The following is a 16,565-nucleotide window of genomic DNA, read 5'->3' on the forward strand; positions in this document are numbered from 1 at the left end:
CACACACTGGAGGTTTAATTTTTTAAAGAAATGTTTTAAAAATCTTAAAATATAGTACTGTCTATGAAAAAATGAATCAGAAATGGAAATCAAGAAATGGAAATTTTATTCGAGCCAAATTGAGGATTATAACCCGGAAACAACCGCTCAGAAAGCTCTGAGAACTGTTCCACTGGTTGGGGGTCAACGCACAGTTATATCAGTTTTGAGACAGAGGGCTGAACATTAAATGATGTGTTATTGACAGGTTACACAATCTAGTGAGTAGTGGATTGTGGGTCATCATGGCCCATTACAAGATTAAGAAGGAATGTTATCTTTAAGGAGTTATCTTATTGATGCTTGGAGAATGTTGCTCTTTCCGGTTGAGATGGGGGAGGATTGGTCAATGCATAATGCAGATACACAATGCACAGTGCCGGGAGAGAGGAGGCCAAAGGGCAGAGAACATGTTTTTTTATTTTTAAATTTTTCATGTCTTGCTATAAAATATGAATTTATTTCACACTACTAATCCATATAATAAAATATAATGACATTTTAATGTTATAGTACATTCTTAATAATCACCCAGAGAATACTTTAAAAAAAGATAACTGATGTGGGGAAGCAAAACTTGCCACCACAAAATGTCTCTTTGGCATGCGGATTTTTTGCAGCTGAAAACAATCAATGTCCAAAAGACTCAGGAGGAAGCTTTGACCTTCCCCCTAAACCGCCTAATGAATTTAGTTAGAAGACCTGTTCCAGAAAAGAGTTATCATCATAGATATTTGAAAAGAATATGGGCTAGTTGAGGTGCAGGAAACCTAGCAGGGCCTGGAGATCAGAGTCCACTCTGTGTCCCATTGTCTCTGCAGGGCCCAGCAAATACTTGTTTACCAAACATTTGCTTTTCCATCTCCACGTCAATTTCCTTCCTCCTCTTTCAAGTCCCAAACCACTATTCCCAACATCTTCTGTCTTTAGCTGAAGATGGTATTTAAGGTGAGGGCTTCAGCCATTTTGGTGAGTCACTCAGTGCTCCTGGGTCTGATGACGAAAACTCGGCCTCTGTGCACAGGGGCCAAATCGAATCTCAGAGACAGAGTTTTGGGTGAAGTACAAAAGAATAGCTTTACTGCTTTGCCAGGCAAATGGGGACACAGCAGGCTCCTGCCCTGAAAAACTATGTGTCCCAACTCGGGAGGATTTGATGGGGAGTTTTATAGCAATGGTTCAAGGATGGAGTTGCTGACAAGACTAGGTTGTGTACAGAGGCTGCACCTCTAATCTAATCTCAGGTAATCTTGGTGAGCTTCTCTGATTCCTTTAATTTAGCCTCAGGTTGTCTTTCTCTGGTATGAAGAATGCTGACATCTTAAAGAGCTTAAAGACACTGTTCTGTGTATCCCTTGAGGTGGAACCACGACCCTGCCCCAAGGCTGCACTATTGTTTTTTGCCTGCCCCTCCCTTGTCTCTGCTCCTCCTCCCTTCCCTGATTAGCAACTCTTCGAATCTGCCCTTAGGAACTCAGGGAAGGTCATGGAGGCTGGAGTCAAGAAATGTGGGACAGAAAGGCTTCTGTGCCCAGGAGCCCCACAGGGTCCTGCTTGGTTTCAGGTCTCTCCCATGTATACATATTATTAAACTTCTGTGTGATTTTCTCCAGTTAATCTGTATCATGTCAATTTAATTCTTAGGCCAGCCTGAAGAACCTAGAAGGGCAGAGGAAAATGTCTTCCTCCTATCACTGACATACATTACAGTGTGCCCTAGGTACAATTTGGGCTTCAGTTGAATTCTTTTTTCTTAAAATACCTAATAAACTCATAATTCTTGAATGTCCCATCAGGTCAATTCTGTGGTTGAGGGGTGGGGGATGAGTGGGTATAATGAAAGTGAATATTGATAGCATGTGATTGTCCAGAAGACCTAACTGACCATAGAGGCCCTATGGCTGCTTGTTCTGATGACCCCAAGGAGAGGAAGACAAGCAATTTTAGGACCAAAGAGGAAAGAAAATCAAACAGAGAAAGAATAGGAAAATAATAAAGAGAAAGGGAAGTAAAAAGAGAAAGGGCAAGACTGAAGCCAGTAGGGGAGGAAATACTATGAGAGGGTATGGGGTGTGGGTGGCTGGCTGGATAAGTGACTTAGGAACAAAGGGGAATGGAGTCATAGGAAATTATGATATGAACACTTCCTTTCCTCCATCCAGTGCTTTGTCATTCTCACAATAGCTCTTAAAGACAAACAGAGGAACTCTGATTGCCTCATTTTATGGATGAGGCGACTGAGGTCATAGACAAGTCATAAACACAGTACTAGAGTTGAGACTATAAGAGGGAGCAGTAGAATCCTAGATTAGTACTCTGGGAATTACTAATCCTAGATGGATGAGACCTGTTAGTCTGCACACATTAAAGAAAAAAAGTGATATCTGTACATCATGAAGAAGTTCAGACTAAGAAAAAAAAATTACCATAGAGTACAGTATTCCCAAGACCTTATTCTACTGCAATGGGGCAAATTGCTCAACTTGACAAGTTTTGGGGAGCAGTGGAATGTTCTCAGTATGTAGATTTTACCTGTAAGGGGGCTTATACAAGAAAAGATTATTGGGTGCCTTTTTGTCTCCATTCTCATTGAAGAGGCAAAATATTTTACATGAGCCAATCCAATTGCATATGCTGTGTGGATTGTTTGTGGGGATGCTCTGGTGTTTTTAACTTCCCTGAGGCATTAGAAAGTTTAATGTTTCTCATGAAAAACATTAAGCTGACCATGAAGTTGTAAGAAAAAAGAAGGTAAATATTTCAGAAACTGAACAGCATAACATTTCTTCCCCTACCAAACAGTCTTGTTGAAAACGGTTCATTTGGTCAAATTCATTCCTATCAGGTGCAAATAAATCTAGCGCTACTAATTTGGAGTTGATTCAAGTGATAAAAATACTATATATGTTCTAGTTCCAGTTTAGTTATAATAAAATTCTTCAGTAATGTAAGAATGAGGGTCCATTGCATAATACATATAATGTATATAGAGAAAAATATCTAAATGCTTGACAAACATACCATACTTGGAATATATTTAGATGATATATTTAAACCAGTTTTCTCCCCTCACGTGGTAGAATGTTAAAAAGGATGGTCTCTAGAGTTCTAAAATACTTTGTATCACTTTTTTCCAGTAGAATAATTGCAAGACCCAGAGAAGATGGGCTTTGGGGGGCACACTAGTGACCAAGAAAAGACTCTTGCTCTCAGTTTGTTTTTTTTTTTTTTTTGCTTTCAATATCTGGCATCAGGATTCTCCTCAAGTATTGTCTTAGAGAAGAGACAGAGGGCAAAGCAACTCAACCTTTAGCCAAATCCATTTTTTTCTCTCTCTCCATCTCTCCCTTCTTCTTTTCCTTCCCCCCTCCTTTTTATCCTCTCTCCCCATCTCTTTCATTGACAGCTTTAAGGAAAATATGACACATTTTTGGAAAAGAAAAGCACCCATGTTCTTGGATTTATTTACTTATTAGGGATGACTAGGAAATTTACTTATTTTCTGTAATCATCAGTAACTTTTGTGAAATGAAGATAGTAACAGAGCCTATGTCATGGAGTTTTTGTGAGAATTGAAATATGCAAGTAAAGTTTACAACACCAGGGGCATAGTAAACCTGCAATAAACCTTCACCATTATTATTACTGGGGAAAGGCTGTTGTCAATCACTCTATGTTTCTTCAGAGATTTAATTGATCTGCCCTGCTTATAAGCTTCAAAGCATTCCTGCAAAAAGTGCACTATTCTACTTTCCTGTTACGTAAAGGTAGTGGAAAATGAAGTTTGAATCTGGAATTAGTGTCAGATGAAAATATGTACTCTGAGTGGTCCCAGGCTGAACTGGCCTCTGTTATCAACATCTCCTTGAGGTCAGATGTTCAGCCTGGAACCCCTAGAACATAGCTGCATCCATGGTGGGCTCAAGAGGGTCTACACTTGTCTAAGTGGCCACAAGAGGGAGTCAACAATGCTAATGACAACGCTTAATGACCATTGACAAATTGGGAATAGAGTCCTAGGTGTTTTCAATGATAGTATAAGTCTGCAGTACAGCCGAATATCTAGGGGAGAATTTGGGGTCAGCTTCTTTCTGATAGAATCAAATTAATCCACCCGGAGAAGTGTGGCACATTTTGGGCTAGATTTAAATAGATTCTGGACTGAATACTCAGGAGAAACATTCTTCTCACTTCACTTAGATTTCTGTTGGATTTTGGTGAAATCTGGCTCACTGGTATGCTGGATGCATTAAATCAAGGCACTGCACTCCGGAATTTATATGCTACAAATAGGTAATTTATCTTCTTTGGAAGCAAAAGTGCATTTAGTTATATGACTCTAATAGTCTTTTTAAAAATGGAACCAGTTTGATAAATTTTTCATCCATGCAAGGGCTCCAATTTCTATTTGAATCCAATTCCAAGTTGTCTAGACATCAGCAACTTAACCCTAGGGCTTAATCCCACCACTTCTTGAAATTCTTGTTGCTGAGGTCAAAAGAATTTAGGAAAGAAAGTGAGTTTTATGAAAAGTCTAATAAAAAGCAGCATTATCTTTACGCTTTAGTAAGATTCTGTATTTATCTGAAAACTCATATTGTTAAATCATGGGGAAAAGATACTTAAGAAACTTGCCTGAATTTTGTTTCCTTTATTAACATTTCTGCCTCTAACCCCCATGCCCAGCCCAAGTTAAATTCATCTTCCTAATCTGGTAGATGAGAAGGACATGATGTGTGTGTGTGTGTGTGTGTGTGTGTGTGTGTGTGTGTGTGTGTGTGTGTGTGTGTGTGTGTCTATTTCTCAATTGATAGGTCTTTTTCTCTGCACATTTTCTTTCCCTAACTTCCAATGATTTCCTTCCCCTTATATTTAAAGCAAGTTTTCACAGATAACTAAAAAGCCTCTTGCTATCTTTAGAGATGCTCTCATGCAGCTTTTCTTTTTAGTTAACACAAAAAAATAAATGAGGAGCTATGACTGTGTGATAACCACTATGAAGAAAATAATCTATTAATTCTCCTGGGTTTTAGGGAACATTTTCACTGTATGTGGTAGTGGATGGAGGTGGAGGTGGGGAACTTCATAGGGAAAACACTTAAATAGATCAAAAGATAAAAATAACCTCCGTGTGAAATTATAATATCCTTCTTATCATTTCAGTCAAATTGGAATTCAATTCTCAGTGTGTCTGTGTGGTCTAGGTAATTAATAATGATAAAGAGAGAGACATCTCTCTCAGTGGCAAAACCACTATTTTCCAAGATTTTAGTTCATGTTTGAACTAAAGAATGTAAACAGATATTTATGATAACATAAATACCACTTAATGATCATTATATTATTAAATTCTTGCTCACATAATATAATTTATTAAATAAATTTGCAAAATGTTTCATTCAAATCTGTATTAGCATAGCAGATGTATGTTTATTCCAAAAAAAAAGTTTTTGCCATTTAGTTCAGTTATATAAATATTTTTTTTCATTAAGATTAAATAGAAGGACTGGGGATCAATAAAGAAAATGGTTAATACTTGAAAACATGCCTCTCTTTTTTGGTTCCTTCTCTATTAATTTCAATTTTGAAATGAGCATTTAGAGACACTAATAAAATTGATATTGAATGAGTTCAAATGCTCTTTATACCTTCTCATTTTTTTGTTGCAATGAGTACTAGTTAAATATGCCTCCAAAGATAGGGATCTGGAAATACTGATTCACCTTTGATATTTGCCTGCACACTTTTAGAAATAGCATTCTTTTTTTTTTTTTTTTTTGGTAAAATGTAATCTGCTTTTTATTTGCCTAATAATAGCTTATGAGCTCTTTCTTTCTGCTCAGTACTTAACCATGGTGTCAGGCTAAGCTAAGTCTCACATAGGTCTCGATATAAAAAGCTTCACATTTTATCACATTATCTTTCCTGATTGTAGTTCACTGATGCCCTGAAAGTAGTTTAACAGTATTTGCCTGCTCTCCCCCAAATTAAGGTCTCATTTATTCATTGCTTCATTGTGGTTTCTCTTCCCTCAGAAATAACCCCTTAACTTATTATTATCATGTCCCAGCAGATATCAGGGCTTAAACAGGGAAAGCTCACACAGAATCTCACTTCTCAATGCTTATTTCTGTCCCGCAACCTGTGGCTAATTTGATCTTAGAAAAAGTTGGGTGCTTTTACTGATTTACTTGAAGTGTGAGTAGTGTCTCAAACCTGTATCTTATTTAATTTTTCCAAGAAAGTGATGCTTGCAAAATTTGTTTGCCAACGTACAGTTTTGTGTGTGACTTTCATCAGGCATTAGAGGAGCAGTCATTCCCAGCTCCATGCTGTTCACTTGGCTACCTGGGGTAGTTAAATCAGAGAATGTTAAGATGGCAGCAAAGGCCCCTGATTAACCTTCTATTCTGAATGAGCTATTTGAATGTCTTGGGAATGATCTCACCCAAATTCTCCTATTTCACTTCAAATTGCATTTCCTATAAATATCAATGCCCCTCAGTTGTCTTAGTATTCCTAAAAGTTCCTATTAATTCCAAATCCATAGAACAATAGCTCTCAAAGTATGGTCCCTTGACGAGCAGCATCAGTACTGCTAGAAATGCACATTCTCAGGTCCCCTCTCAACCAACTTCCTGGGGGCGGGTCCAGCAATTTATATTTTAACAAGCCCTCCATGTTTAGAAATCACTGCTAGGTCTTATGCTTCTTATTACCCACATTGCACAGCATGATATCTACAGAGATGAGGAACTCAATAATACATACAATGGGAAATTGCAATGCTGACTTCTATTTTTCATTCCCCCCTTATGTTCATGCCCATTACCATGAGACCTTGCAGCTCCTCTTACTAAAGATGCATAGTCTATTTTCCCACCCCTTGAATCTGTACTGATTTTCTGCCTTGCTTCAGCCCATAGTATATGGTGAAAGTGATTGTGTACCAGTCCTGAGGTTAAGTCTCTAGAGCCTTTGCATATTTCCATTTGCTCTCTTTTGTACCTTAGCCATTGCCATAAGAATATGCCTGGATTAACCTTCTGGATGTTGAGAGACATGTAGACTATACCTAGTTCCTCCAGTCATCCGAATTGGGAAGAGTTTAGATCAACTGATAGCCAATTGATCCTCAGACAAGGTCAGCAGGTAACTCCAGACATGTGAATAATGAACTCTTACTGTTGAAGGCTACTGAGATTTTGTGGTGTTTGTTATGAAGTGTTATTGTGGCAAAGAACTAACTGCTATTTATGTACGTACAGTGAATTAAGAAATCTAAACTTCTGCAGTTGTCTGGTCCAGCCTTCCCCAAACTTGGTCCAAATATCTGCTTCTTACCACCTCCAGCTGTCGTGGTTTGACTTAACCTTGCATGCTAGATTTACAGGTAATTTTTGCAATACTGTTCCTGGAACTCCCTGGGACAAAATGCTTTCCCTTCAGAGTCAGATTGATGTCAGCTGATTACCATTCTAGAGAATGGGCTGTTTTAAACTCATGAAAGGCATGACAATACATCTAACTCAATATTATTTTGACATTCTCAGTAAGCTAAAGATATCAGAACATAATTCATAAAGAAGCAACACAAGCCAAGTACCATGGAATAAGAAATTTCCTTACTTCAATTTACATCGTGAGAAATATCTCATATTGTGAAGATCTCCTGGCCTATCATTCTGTTGAGAGGCAAATTGGGATTTGGCTATAATTTTTTAGCTAACTTTAAAGATATGTAATAATTTTTAAACTCACTCATCCATGACTTAGCTTTCATCCATTTGGCTTTTATTTCTTGGTATTCTTATAGTCAAAGCTACTGAACTGAAATCTGTCTTCTTTCTGAATAATACTTTTCAAATTATAACAATGACATTTTTTGAATAGTACCTTATGAAGCAGACAGAAATGCATTTTATCCAGCTTTTACCTTACATTCAGAGAGACATCTATTTTCTAATTAAACTCTACATTTATCTTTTCTAGGATTGACAGAGCTCATCATTGCAGATTGAATATTTATTATAAAATTGTATCAATTTCTACAGTTTTTACAGCACCAAGTACAGGGCACTACAGAGAAGTATGTTTTGATGATAATTTAAATCCCATTGTTCTTTTTCCTTAAATTTGAATTACTTGCTAAATAGTATGCTAATTGCCTTAAAGAGTTCTTGCAGTTTCTAAAGGCACAGAACTTTCTTCTAAGTTGCAGTGAGAATGCTAAGAAAATCAAGCTCATTGTTAGGCAATAATTCTCAGATTTGGCTGGTGTATAGCAACTCTCAGGTGTCTAAAAGTTTAGATTCCATGACCTCACTTCCAGAGATTCTGATTTATTAGGTTTGGGGATAGGTTCAGGAATCTGCATTTGCAACCATAACATAAATAGTTATTCTTAAGGTATTGATACAGCTGTTCCAGGATCCACACTTTTAAAATTACTGGTATATTTCAAGTAGCTATTGGGAATACCACATTTTATAACAGAATAATCACATACTTAAAGATCAAATCATCTTCTTAATGATATAGCATAGTACCTTATATAATATAACCTAAATAATATAAATGAGATCCTCAATAGTTTTAGGAAGCTACACTGGGAGACCCTGAGAGGGCTGGGAAAGTGATGCAATTCATAATATATTTCCAGCTGTATGTTTCTCAGAGAAGATATGCCCAATGAGGTAATATATGTGAAACCACTTTTAAGTTGTAAAGTACCCTACAAATATAAGAAACATTCTTTTGAATGTGTAGAACAGAACCTTAGAAGTAATTTCTTTATCATTCAAATTTTTGATCTGTGGGTGCTGTTGGTGTGGGTAAGGCACAGGTGGTGCTGATACACGTAAGGTATTAAACGACAATAATTTGAGAACTATAACAGAATGCCTTTCTAAGTTATGTGTTAGGATGGATCGAAGGTAGCTGAGAAATGATGACTAGCCCGAGGCATTTGCTTCCAAAAGATTCTGAAAGCATCATACCAAATATTGTTGAGAATCCTTGATACCCAGATATCTATTGGGTGAAAAGGACTGAACTGTCTGTGAAGAACATCAAGAAACAAGGTTATAGCACATGAAAGGAAAATCTCCAGAAAGCAATGTCATATTAGGTGGCTATTATAATCCAAGTTTGGGATGATGCACATGAAAATGCTTTGAACACTGCATAGTGCTACAAAAAATCGGTGCTGGCTATAATTGTGAATGATCAGGTTCAAAGACTTCACCTTAGCTTTGGACTGCTTTCCTTTATAATGTTAGATAATGTCCAGCTGAGCCACCCTATCACTGATAGCTGCAGCATTCTGGGAAGTTTGCCCTTCCCGAATTATTTCCTTTTATTTATAGGGATGTGCCATTGTACCGTACTGTGGTTGACCCTCAGTATACCCTTCAAGTGTAAATTGCCTGAATATCCAATGTACTGTCATATCTCAGAGTAACAGGGATAAAGAGGCGATTATCTACACAGGGTCATGTTCCACCTTGTTTTTTTCTTCGGCTCATCCCCTTTTGGTCTGGGTAGAATAGAGTACGAGGTGAAATCAGAAAATTGGACCAAATGTTTTAAGTGCCTTCAAATTTTCTAATTCTCCAATTCTCCTAGCCAGAGTGCTCATTTTAAAAAATCTGAAACGAGGATCTTAACATTTCCCTTCCTTACATTGATGCTTAATGCCACCAGAGTGTTAGCTGAACCTTTAAAGTGACTGTAACAGAGAAAAGAAGCCTCACTGTATGGTGTGGCAAAATTGTTTCCTAAATCACTTTTTATTATATGGTAGGATGTAGCCACAAGGTAAATGATGAAAAACTTATCACTAAAGGTGATTATAATAAAATTAGAGAAAATATTGCCAACGTAAAAGGGAAGGCTACAAAAATATGTGTGATAGACTGGATTATCCAGCATCTATTTTAAAACTTTAACTCATGAAGTAAATAGGAACAATGTGCACTTGGTATAAATACATGGCATAGGCTTAAACTATGCCACTCAGTATATGAAAACTGGACTCCAATTTTGTTCCCTCAATTTTCCTGTACTTTCATTCACTCAATAGACATTCATTTAGTGTCTACACTGTGGCACTCAGTAGTAGGTGCTAGACATGTAGCTGAGAACAAGACACTAGCAGGTGGTACTGATATGAGGAACTGCTTTCCTAAACATTATTTTGTATCTGGTGCTAAAGAATAACAGTGGTAGTTGTGGAGATAAGCACTGGTAACACCAGAATTTGGTGTATGACTGTGTGGTACCCAGGGTTGTAGCAGCGATGTTCATATAAACACTGGCTCTGAGGCTTGGGCATGTGTCTTGCAGCTTTCTATGGCATATAAGCAAACAGGGCACAGCAGAGGTTTGAAAGGTGCTTGTTCACTGGAGCTTGTCTTCTCCTTCTGCTCTTTGCAACCCCAAGTGAACCACATGAAGAAACAGGCTAGTCTCTTGGAAGATGGAAACCATGTGGAGAAACATGTTGCAGAAGTGAGCCATCCCAGCTGAGCCTCGCTACCTGAACTAGCCTGACAACCCACAGACATATGAGTGAAGACCATCCAGTTTCAGTTTCAACAGAGCCTCTAGCTGATTGCAGAGATCAGGTGAGCCAGCCTGGACCAGAACTGCCCAGCAGGTCCATAGACTTGTGAGAAACAGTAAATGCTTATTGTTTTACAACACTAAGTTTTGGTTGGTTGTGCATCCAAAAGTAACTGAGAGAGGATATCCACATACATAAGAATGAAGTTGAACCCTGAATTCACACCATATACAAAAATTAACTCCAAATGGATCAAAGACCTAAATGTAAGAGCTAAAACTATAAAACTTTTGGAAGGAAAGATAGGACTAAATCTTTGTGTCCTTGGATTAGGCAGTGACTCCTTAGATACAACATCAAGAGCACAAGCAACAAAAGGAAAAATAGATGAACTGGGCATCCCTGGTATAAGGAGAAATGCTTTGGGGGAGGGTCATTACTGCACAATCTAGCCCAGCCACTTAGTGTTTATGTGACACTGGGAAAGTCACTTACCTCACTAAGCTTAATTTTCATTATCTGTAAAATACAAATACTATTTATATCGTAAGGTTCTTGTAAAGATTAATGATTATATTTTAAAATCTTTATATGTATTTAGGCTTATAACACTGCCTATAAGAAAACCACATTTTTGTTTCATACTTTCTGCTTGGCCTACATTCTTCATAAGTTATATAAATATCTACTACCTGGTATTACCTTCAGAATTGAAGTCAAAGCTACTCTGTTTATAGTTATTATAATTATTATAATAGTTATATTTATAGTTATTTTAAGGTATTATTTATAGTTTCCTAAAATGGCTGTGCCAGGATAATTATTATTTTTTTAATTTGGCTGCGCCGGGTCTTAGTTGCAGCATGTGAGAACTTCTTTGAGGCATGCAGAATCTTTAGTTGTGGCATAAGGGATCTAGTTCCCTGACCAGGGATTGAACCTGGGCCCCCTGCATTGGGAGCATGGAGTCTTAACCACTGGACCACCAGGGAAGTCACTGTGCCAGGATAATTAAGAGTGTGGTTGTTGCCTGAGTTAGGATATATCTGTGAATCGATAATACTAAGCAAGATCATACCAAAAGCACCTATGTTTGTAAATATGGGTATAATATATAATTCATATGTATTACATGAGTAATATGTAAATATCATAAAATAAGAACTATTGATTTCCTTCCAGTATCTTATTTACTTTGCTAATTAATTTGTGAAATCAATTAGGATCAGAAATTAATATCAATTTCTATATCAATAGCAGCAAACCCATTCAATTCATTACTGTGAGAAGTGACTTAAGCCTACATTTTAAAGACTGTGTTTTCTATGTTAGAGTGAATTAAAGGGAGATGCTGTTTAAAAGAGCTGAATGGAAAAGGTCACTTTCTGAAAGCACAAAGTCGGTTGAGGTAAAGAGGAGCCAGATATCTCTGATAACTTCAAAAGAAACAAAGCAGTCAGAAAATTCCTACCTATAGATTAAATATAGTACTTGGCCCTTGGAAAGGGATGCTTGCAGGAGCAAACGATAAAACCATATAGAGATGGATAACTCAAGGAACTTCATTTAGCACATGAATTGGTGGAAGATGTTGAGTGACATATTACATTTTTATGTCCCTATTCTCTTGACTGAACAAATTAGTGATTGAAATTAGAATTTTGGTGAGAGTAAGAGAGGAAGTTTGGGATAAATACATTTTCTTGCCTTAAGATTTGGGTCAGTTTCATTTGGATGCAACAGTGTATGTTCTCTTAAACATGAACTATCTCAAGGAGAGACAGCATAAGAATTGTTGCTAATTTAATTGGACATTTGACACCTTGCTGGGTCCAGGTTCTGATGCTTTCCTCTCAAGCATCTGGGCCAGCAGATGATGTGAGAGTTGGAGCAAGAAAAGTCTCTAATGAATTGCAGGTATAAGGGGAAGATTGGCCTAATTCTAAGTTAAAACAAGTATCCACTTACAATAGAGACAGCATACTGAAAGATACTCTAGCATTTACTAGTGATTCACACTCTTTAAATTGGTATATCTATCAAAAATATTCCTGCATATGGAATTTTATTTTAAGATTTAATTACTTAGAAAAAAGAAAAAGTAAAAGCCTCGGAGGTCCTATTGGGTCTGCTAAGTCTTTACTATTTGAGGAAAGCAGTGACACTTAGAGGCAGCGGCCTTGAATTTCAGAAGCAAGGCCCCTAAGTCTCTCAGGGAGGTCTGCTAGAGATTTAACAATTTGGATGGAACCTACCTGGAATAAGAATGAAAGAGGAACACCATGAGCACATTGAAATCACATAATACTGTTATTTTTCACACAAAATAGTTTAGTACAAGCAGGTCTTTCTTGGCTCTTATTTAGTACAAGCAGGTCTTTCAACCAGACAGTCTGGTTGAATTGCCATGGTCACCAAAGACTCCCATTTTAAAGACTGTTCCTCTGCAAAGAGGCGTGACGCTACCCCTAAAGAGAATATTCTAGCAAGGTTTTGGTACATTCAATAATGAGTGCCCAGTGAATTGCAGAAACCATTTGTAAAGTGGTTAGAATACTGTAGCTCTAATATTGGGAGAGATTAGACACTTCTTATCTGGCACTGACATCCGAACCTCTTAATCAGCCACTAGTGAGTCATAGTAAATTTTACAATTGTTGCATGAACGGTTAAACGTAATGAGTTATAGTCTAACTTTTTTTTATCCACTACAGTAGCTTCTACTATGACTTCAGTTATAGCAGAGTCTTTTAAGCTCATCATCTCAGCTCTTATTTAGTGTTTCAATGGGTAATTTCAAATCGTTATGAATAAAAATGTTAATGTGTCTATAAAATTTTCTTGAAGAAAAAATATTACCTGGGAGGGTCACAGTGCAATTAACTAAATATGCCTAGTCAGTACATAGTTAATTTTAGTACTTTTATTTGTGAAGAATCTTTCTCTCAGGAACACAAAGTTTTTTGGAAGCTGAACCCTGCTGTGCTTCTCTCATTGTCCTTGGTGTTATGACTCTGACCATGTGAACCCCTTGGATAGGACTGATTACTGGGGTTGTCATTTGTTGTTCGTAGCATTTGTAGGTTGCTCTGGACTTTTAGTCAAAAGGAGTTGCTTGGTTGTTGTCTTTATCAGCTGAGATAGCTAATGCTGCTTCAGAGAGTCAAGAATTATTATTTTTCAGCTCTGTAGAACATTGTAGTGAGTATTTTAATAATTGTCAAAGACAAAATGTCTGTTCTCCGTTGTCTTATGATTTAATTTAGAGGCAAAATGCAGACTAGAGGCTTACTCTTAGTTGTGTGTCCTCAAAAGTTTCTAGCTCAGGAACCCACATCTTGAGTTTGGGGCCCACCCTGTGGAAATGATATCATGTAATACAAATAGTTATCTAAACCAACTACACAGTAGAGTCTGTGGGGTAGGGTAGGAGAAGTTATGGAAAAGGACCCTACAGACCAGAGAGGTCTGCCATGTATAGTAGTCGTGGTCCTTTATCATATGAAAATGTATCACCTTCACCCATAAGAAGTGACATAGTGAAATACAAGTTCAAATTATAGGAGGTCTTTTTCTAATTTATCAGCTTGGCAAAGATAAAATGGTTTGATTTGTGTTGGCAAGGGTGTAGGTAATCAGGCACCCCTTTACATTGCTCATAGTAAGTTAAATTGTGTAATTTTTATTCAAGAAAATTTAAAAAGAGCTATCAAAACAAAATGCAAGGACTTTGCAACTAGTAATATCCCTTCTAGGAATATATTCTGTAGATATTTGCAAAAACATATACAATGATAGGCATTGCAGCATTGATTAAAATGATAAAACAGCAGAAACAACTAAATGTCCAGCAATAGAGCATTTATTAAATAAATTATTGTGTATCCATCTTATGTAACAGTATGAAGTTGTATTAAGTGAAATGAGGCAACCCTCATGTACTGACATGTAATACTCCCTGAGATATATCTTTAAGTGGGGGAAGGGGCCAAGGTATAGAACTGTGTGTATAGAATGATGCCATAGCATTAAAGTATTTATTTGTGAGTATACTTATATTTGCATAGAATTTCTCTGGATGAATACACAAGTAGTGAATAACAAGTCTTGTATCCAGAGGGGAACTCTGTGCCTGGGGAATAAAAGGGATCGGTTTATTGTTCAGCAAATATTCACTCCCATGCCCTCTCCCCTTTAAGATAGAGTATAATTTCCTGCCCTAGTGACTAGGTATTGGAAACATGACTTGCTTTGGCAATAGAATATAGCAGATATGATACAAGCATGGGCAGTTCTGGCTTAGTCATATGCTTCTGTGATTGCCATGAGAATAACATGACCCAGGTAGCCACTGTCTCTTCAGCCTATGACTCTGAATGACATGTGTGGATTATCTCCAAACTTGATTCAAAGCCTAGAACCAAGGCCACACAGCCCACAGTCTGAAGTAGAGGTGCCCCTGCCAATTTGTAGGCTTGTAAGTGAGAGAAATCAGTGCTTGTTAATGTAAGTCACTAAGTTCTGGGGTTGTGTGTTATACAGCATTATCGCATCAATACCCAATTTATATAGCTGTAGACTTACTTGTTATGTATAGCCTTTTGTACTTTTTAAATGGCATATAGTGTACATGTATTACCCATTCAAAAAGTACATTAAAGTAATTTGTTAACCTCTATCTCCTCAAAACCAACCCCCAAAAATACACACAAAACAAGAAATAGCTTTAGATTGAACAATGCTGAAGCTCATGCCTCAGTCATATTTGAACTACTCGACTGAAATGGTTATTTGTGGTTTGAGATTCCTCCTTTCCTCCTTAATCTGGCAAGCCACTGAGGCACCAGTTAGTCTTATAAAGAAAACTTACTAAAGTGGAAAGAAAGAAAGTGTTGGAGCACAATGAAAGACTAATTACTTTGTCTAGGAGAAGAAGAGATATTGATGGATGTTTTAATTGATTTTAAATATAGTTTTTAGTGTTTGCTAACCTAATTTGGTTATACCTGAATAGAAGCAGAGAGACTTCAACAGCATTTTGTTTGAATTCTTTATTTAGAAGATGGTAGACAAATGACTTTGTTTTGAGATTATTACATGTCACTGAACCTGAAATTGTAACTCAGTTGTTCTATAAAGCCAGACTGAAGATGATTTACCAAAGTGTATTTTTGGAGAGGTCTCTGTTGACTATGGGCATTTGTGATAACCAGATCCTCACTGAGAAAGCTGGTCATCTATCTACTCCATGGTTTATTGAATGAAAGTTGGGATCAACAAAGTGAGAAATCCAAAAAAAGTATTCTGTCCGGTATGAATATTTTATATGAGAAAGTGACTGTAAGTATCAGATCAATGCTCTTAGGGTCTGATTGTGTGACATACAGAGAGACACAGAGTTGGCAGTGGGGACAAAATGTACGAATCTCTGAGACAGAAGATGCCATGACGTAGAACAAATAGTAGAGGGGTGTTTTGGGGAGTGGAGAGAGCAGAAGTAGCATTAGCAGGAGCTGGATCAGCATTCATGGCAGATCACTAGACTGGTGAGTGTTGTAGGCCTGCTGGGGAGTAGCCAAAAGGTGTCCCAGGCTCTGAATTTGCCTTGAATTCTTGAAGTCCAAAGGCTTCTGTTCCCTTTAGGCCTGTTTTTGAGATGGCATCTGTTTTTCCTGTTCTCCCTGCACATTCTTTTTTTTTTTTCCTCAACATCTTTATTAGAGTATAATTGTTCTACAATGGTGCATTAGCTTCTGCTGTATAACAAAGTGAATCAGCCATACATATAAACATATCCCCATATCCCCTCCCTCTTGTGGCTCCCTCCCACCCTCCCTTTCCCACCCCTCTAGGTGGACACAAAGCACCGAGCTGATCTCCCTGTGCTATGCGGCTGCTTCCCACTCGCTCTCTGTTTTACATTTGGTAGTGTATGTATGTCCATGCCACTGTCTCACTT

The 16,565-nt window shown here is 37.4% G+C and overlaps 1 non-coding gene across 1 annotated transcript; it reads right to left on the reverse strand.

Moving 5' to 3' along the window:
• Positions 1–11,525: 11,525 nt before the first annotated feature.
• On the reverse strand, positions 11,526–11,598 carry TRNAW-CCA (transfer RNA tryptophan (anticodon CCA)). The gene has a single exon. It is a non-coding gene; the product is annotated as a tRNA-Trp (tRNA).
• Positions 11,599–16,565: the final 4,967 nt, after the last annotated feature.

Source organism: Globicephala melas, chromosome X (genome assembly GCF_963455315.2).
Source record: "Globicephala melas chromosome X, mGloMel1.2, whole genome shotgun sequence".
NCBI classification, from domain to species: Eukaryota; Metazoa; Chordata; class Mammalia; order Artiodactyla; family Delphinidae; genus Globicephala; species Globicephala melas.